This window comes from Arachis hypogaea, chromosome 14 (assembly GCF_003086295.3).
Source record: "Arachis hypogaea cultivar Tifrunner chromosome 14, arahy.Tifrunner.gnm2.J5K5, whole genome shotgun sequence".
NCBI lineage: Eukaryota > Viridiplantae > Streptophyta > Magnoliopsida > Fabales > Fabaceae > Arachis > Arachis hypogaea.
This window is the reverse complement of record NC_092049.1, coordinates 89587725-89594570: the sequence shown is the minus strand read 5'-3', so window position 1 is coordinate 89594570 and position 6846 is coordinate 89587725. Positions and strand designations below refer to the sequence as shown.

General features: G+C 35.5%; 1 non-coding gene across 1 annotated transcript; it reads right to left on the bottom strand.

Moving 5' to 3' along the window:
* Positions 1–6358: 6358 nt before the first annotated feature.
* On the bottom strand, positions 6359–6462 carry LOC112745123 (small nucleolar RNA R71). Its single transcript, XR_003173068.1, has one exon. It is a non-coding gene; the product is annotated as a small nucleolar RNA R71 (small nucleolar RNA).
* Positions 6463–6846: the final 384 nt, after the last annotated feature.

The window sequence follows — 6846 nt, the reverse complement described above, 5'->3', positions numbered from 1 at the left end:
GTCTTTTGAGGTGGAAAGAACTTCTCTAGGAACTTCTTCCTTAACCAATCTCAGTTGGTTATCACTTCATTCCGTTGAGTATAAAACCACTCCTTTGCTTTTTCCTCTAAAGAGAAAGGAAAAGCAAAAACTATCACAGCTATCTCATCCGATCCATGTCTCCTTGCAATTGAGCACGGTATTTGAAAGTTCTTCAAATGTTTAAGCAGATTTTTACCCGGCAACCCATGATACTTAGGAAGTAAGTTGATTAACCTAGTCTTAAGTTCAAAATTTGCATCCAAATCTAGGTAACAAACTTGTAGCGGTTGCAAAGTGATATTCAGAGCTCCCGCTTCCTTAAGAGTGACTCTCCGTGGTGCCGCCATGCTTCCATCACCTAAATCACTCACAGAAACCTCAGAACTTCTAATAGAAGAATTAAAGGTTCCCTCATTAAATGAAGAATGAGAATCACGGTTAAAGGACAACGGTGAATTGGATTGCTCGTTAAGAGAATCCAATTCACTATGCGCAAATGCTAACCGGCATCAAGCTTGCCTAATATGAGTTAAAGTTCTTTCTATCTTAGGATCAAATGGGGCCAAGTTTGGGTCTGGAAGCAATCGTGTCATTCAACTGGGGAATCATAGAAATCATGCAACTATTAAAGACCAAAGCAAAAGTAACTAAAGAAATAAACTAACAACGAACAACTAACAATAACAACCAAAACCAAAAACAATAGCTACCAAGTAGTGTCAACTAACAAGCAAGAAGCAACTATTCATAATATTCACATATTCACAACAACAAAAAATATGACACGCAATTGCATAGTCCCCAGGAACGGTGCCAAAAACTTGATGCTCGCCGGATCGTCAATTAGGAATTCTTTCACCTAATTGAAAAGAGTAGAATGCATTGTGAGTATAGCTCCCAACCAACAAAAGAGCGTGGATCAAAGTTTAGAAGAATAATGTCATAATTCAAATCAATAAAAATTAGGAGTTTTACTTCTCGGGTCATTTTTCCTCGGACTAGCAATCAAGTGTGCAAGTTTAGTTGTGAATTCGGGGTTCTCAAGCATAAAATGGAAATTAAAGGAATTAAAAATTAAATGAACTAAAGCAATGAAATAACAAAGAGTCAAATGTAGCAAACAAGTAAGACAATGAACTAAACAAGCATGAATAAGAACAATTACTAAGTTATTACTAGGTCAAAAGATAATTAATGCAAATTAAGGAGGATTAGAGCAATAAGTCAATGAGGATGTAATTCAAGGCATGAAAGAGCCTTAACTTGGAATTGAGAGTTAAGGAATTCTATCCTTGTGATAACCATAATCATGACAATTGCAATGAGCTAATTGATGCACCACTATTTTATGATATATTTTGGACTGAATTGAGTGGGTTTGTGTCAACTAATCTCACACTTATTCATGAAAATTGCATGTTTTTCATTTCCTTCCTAATTTTGTGATATGGTTGAAAACTTGTTTCCTGGGCCTTTAAATTGTCATTTTTTAATTCTCCTTTATTACCATTCGTTGTCGTGATGTGTTTGTTAAGTGTTTTTAAGTTTACAGGGCATGAATGGCTTAAAGGATGAAGAGGAGGCATGTCAGAGTGGAAGGAACATAAGAAACTAAGGAGCTAAGCAGCGAGGATCGATGCGCACGCATGGCTGACGCGTGCGCGTGAATTGGCGCATCTAACAGCGACGCATACGCGTGAGCGACGCGTACGCATGACAAGCGCAGAAGTCCAGTGATGCATACGCATGACAACCCGCGTACGCGTGACAGAGCGTCACGTGCTGCACGTGATTTGGACCCAGTTTCAAGCCCAAAAACGCAGACTAGAGGTGGGGCTGAGACTGAGGACACTTTACTTTTACTTTCACTTTAGTTTTTGTTTTAGTTTTTGGATTGGATATTGAGAGAGCTGCTACTACCTTCGATTGAAGTCGTCACCTCTATAGTTTGCTTTTCTAATAACTCAATTACTCTTTTCTATTTAGTTGCCCTGTGTTCATATTTGGATATTGTTATTTTTGAACTCTATTAATGCAATGAATTATTTTTATATTTAATTCTATTACTTGTTTAATTTCTTTTAATTAATTATCAGTGCCAAATTTGATTTTATTAAGTTATTTTAATTACCATGTCTCCTATTTACTCCTTTTACATGTCTGTGAAAATGGCATTCATGTTAATAGAGCAGATGATGAGCATATAATTTATACGCTTTTTGGCATTGTTTTTAGTATGTTTTTAGTAGGATCTAGTTACTTTTAGGGATGTTTTTATTAGTTTTTATGTTAAATTCATATTTCTGGACTTTACTATGAGTTTTTGTATTTTTCTGTGATTTCAGGTATTTTCTGGCTAAAATTGAGGGACTTGAGCAAAAATCATATTCAGAAGTTGAAGAAGGACTGCTGATGCTGTTGGATTCTGACCTCCCTGCACTCAAAGTATATTTTCTGGAGCTATAGAATTCAAAATGGCGCGCTTCCAATTGTGTTGGAAAGTAGACATCCAGGGCTTTCTAGCAATATATAATACTCCATACTTTGGCCGAGTTTAGACGATGCAAAAGAGCGTTGAATGCCAGTTCTACGCTGCAGTCTGGAGTTAAACGCCAGAAACACGTCACAAACCAGAGTTGAACGGAAAAAACACGTTACAACTTGGCGTTCAACTCCAGAAGAAGCCTCTGCACGTGTAAACTTCAATCTCAGCCCAAGCACACACCAAGTGGGCCCCAGAAGTGGATTTATGCATCAATTACTTACTTCTGTAAACCCTAGTAACTAGTTTAGTATAAATACGACTTTTTACTATTGTATTAGACATCTTATGATTTTTAGTTCATCTTTGAATCATATTGATCACGTTTAGGGGCTGGCCTCTCGGCCATGCCTGAACCTTCATCACTTATGTATTTTCAATGGTAGAGTTTCTACACTCCATAGATTAAGGTGTGGAGCTCTGCTGTTCCTCATGAATTAATGCAAAGTACTACTGTTTTTTATTCAATTCAACTTATTCCACTTCTAAGATATTCATTCGTACTCCAACATGAATGTGATGAACGTGACAATCATCATCATTCCCCCACAAACGCGTGCCTGACAACCACTTCCGTTCCACCTTAGATTGAATGAATATCTCTTGGATCTCTTAATCAGAATCTTCGTGGTATAAGCTAGATTGAAGGCGGCATTCATGAGAGTCCGGAAAGTCTAAACCATGTCTGTGGTATTCCGAGTAGGATTCAGGGATTGAATGACTGTGACAAACTTCAAACTCACGAGTGCTGGGCGTAGTGACAGACGCAAAAGGAGGGTGAATCCTATTCCAGTATGATCGAGAACCTCAGATGATTAGCCATGCTGTGACAGAGTATTTGGACCTTTTTCACAAGAGGATGGGATGTAACCATTGACAACGGTGATGCCCTTACATAAAGCTTGCTATGGAAAGGAGTAGGACTGATTGGATGAAGACAGCAGGAAAGCAGAAGTTCAGAAGAACGAAAGTATCTCTATACGCTTATCTGAAATTCCCACCAAAGAATTACATAAGTGTTTCTATCTTTATTTTCTATTTATTTATTATTTATTTTCGAAAACTCCATAACCATTTGATATCCGTCTGACTGAGATTTACAAGGTGACCATAGCTTGCTTCATACCGGTAATCTCCGTGGGATCGACCCTTACTCACGTAAGGTTTTATTACTTGGACGACCCAGTGCACTTGCTGGTTAGTTGTATCGAAGTTGTGACAAATCATAAATTAAGATTAGAGCACCAAGTTTTTGGAGCCATTACCAGGGATCACAATTTTCGTGCACCAAGTTTTTGGCGCCGTTGCCGGGGATTGTTCGAGTGACAATTTCGCCCAGGGATCACAATTTCATGCACCAAGTATTTGGCGCCGTTGCCGGGGATTGTTTTGAGTTTGGACAACTGACGGCTCATCTTGTTGCTCAGATTAGGTAATTTTATTTTAATTTTAATCTTTTTGTTTTTATTAGTATAATTTTTGAAAAAAAAAATTTTATTTATGTTCTTCAGAATTTTTAAGAATGAATTCTAGTGTTTCATGAAGCATGTTGAAGCCTGGCTGGCTGTAAAGCCATGTCTAAATTCTTTTGGACTGAGGCTTCCAAACCATCTTCATAGAGGCAAGTTAATTTGATAATTAAGGAGCAGTATATCTGAGTTACATGCTGAAGCTTGGCTGGCCATTGGCCATGTCTAGTGTTTTGGACCGGAGCTTTCACTGAAAGCTTGGCTGGCTAATGAGCCATGTCTAATTCATGGATTGAAGATTTAGACTAAGAATGCAAGATTCCTGGAATTCATATTAAAAATTTTGGAATCCTTATTTTTATTTTTCACATTAATTTTCGAAAAATCTAAAAAAAAATTTAGAAAATCATAAAAATAAAAAATATTTCATGTTTCTTTTTTGAGTCTTGAGTCAAATTTTAAGTTTGGTGTCAATTGCATGTTCATCTTGCATTTTTCAAAATAATCATGCATTCATGGTGTTCTTCATGATCTTCAAGTTGTTCTTGGTAAATCTTCTTGTTTGATCTTAATGTTTTCTTGTTTTGTGCCTTTTCTTGTTTTTCATGTGCATTTTTGCATTCATAGTGTCTGAACATGAAAGATTTCTAAGTTTGGTGTCTTGCATGTTTTCTTTGCATATAAAAATTTTCAAAAATATGTTCTTGATGTTCATCATGATCTTCAAAGTGTTCTTGATGTTCATCATAATATTCATAGCATTCTTGCATGCATTCATTGTTTTGATCCAAAATTTTCATGCATTGAGTCTTTTTCACGTTTTTCTCTTTCATCATTAAAAATTCAAAATTCAAAAAAAAATATCTTTCCCTTTTTCACTCATAAATTTCAAAAATTTGGATTGACTTTTTCAAAAATTTTTAAAATCTAGTTGTTTTTATGAGTCAAATCAAATTTTCAATTTAAAAATCTTATATTTTTCAAATCTTTTTCAAAAATCATATCTTCTCCATTTTTTTTATTTTCGAAAATTTCAAAAATCTTTTCCAAAATATTTTCAAAATCTTTTTCTTAATTTTATATCATATTTTTGAAAATCACATCATCAATTAATGTTTTGATTCAAAAATTTCGAGTTTGTTACTTACTTGTTAAGAAAGATTCAAACTTTAAATTCTAGAATCATATCTTGTGATTTCTTGTGAGTCAAGTCATTAATTATGATTTTAAAAATCAAATCTTTTTTAAAACTAATTCTAATCATATCTTCCTATCATATCTTTTTTTTAAAATCTTATCTTTTTCAAAAATTTGATTTTCAAATATCTTTTCTAACTTCTTATCTTCTTATCTTTTCAAAATTGATTTTCAAATCTTTTTCAACTAACTAATTGACTTTTTGTTTGTTTCTTATCTTTTTCAAAACTACCTAACTAACTCTCTCTCTCTAATCTTCGAAAATCTCTTCCCTCTTTTTCAAAAATTCTTTTTAATTAACTAATTGTTTCAATTTTTAATTTTAATTTGATTTCATTTTCGAAAATCACTAACCCCTTTTCAAAATTTTATTTTCGAAAATCCTCCTTCTCTCTCATCTCCTTCTATTTATTTATTCATCTACTAACACTTCATCTCACCCAAATTCGAACCCCCTCTGCCATCTGTGTTTGAATTTTCTCTTCTTCCCTTCTTTACATTACATTCTTTTCTTCTTCTACTCACACAGGAGAACCTCTATACCTGGGTAAAAAGGATCCCTATTATTATTATTTTTCTGTTCCCTCTTTTTCATATGAGCAGGAGCAAGGACAAGAACATTCTTGTTGAAGCAGACCCTGAACCTGAAAGGACTCTGAAGAGGAAACTAAGAGAAGCTAAAATACAACAATCCAGCGATAACCTTACAGAAATTTTCGAACAGGAAGAGGAGATGGCAGCCGAAAATAATAATAATGCAAGGAGGATGCTTGGTGACTTTACTGCACCTAATTCCAATTTACATGGAAGAAGCATCTCCATCCCTACCATTGGAGCAAACAATTTTGAGCTGAAACCTCAATTAGTTTATCTGATGCAACAAAACTGCAAGTTTCATGGACTTCCATCTGAAGATCCTTTTCAGTTCTTAACTGAATTCTTGTAGATCTGTGATACTGTTAAGAGTAATGGAGTAGATCCTGAAGTCTACAGGCTCATATTTTTCCCATTTGCTGTAAGAGACAGAGCTAGAGTGTGGTTGGACTCTCAACCCAAAGATAGCCTGAACTCTTGGGATAAGCTGGTCACGACTTTCTTAGCCAAGTTCTTTCCTCCTCAAAAGCTGAGTAAGTTTAGAGTGGATGTTCAAACCTTCAGACAGAAGGAAGGTGAATCCCTCTATGAAGCTTGGGAGAGATACAAGCAAATGACCAAAAAGTGTCCTTCTGACATGCTTTCAGAATGGACCATCCTGGATATATTCTATGATGGTCTGTCTGAATTAGCTAAGATGTCATTGGATACTTCTGTAGGTGGATCCATTCACCTAAAGAAAATGCCTGCAGAAGCTCAAGAACTCGTTGACATGGTTGCTAATAACCAGTTCATGTACACTTCTGAGAGGAATCCTGTGAGTAATGGGACGCCTCAGAAGAAGGGAGTTCTTGAAATTGATACTCTAAATGCCATATTGGCCCAGAATAAAATATTGACTCAGCAAGTCAATATGATTTCTCAGAGTCTGAATGGAATGCAAGCTGCATCCAACAGTACTCAAGAGGCATCTTCTGAAGAAGAAGCTTATGATCCTGAAAACCCTGCAATAGTAGAGGTGAA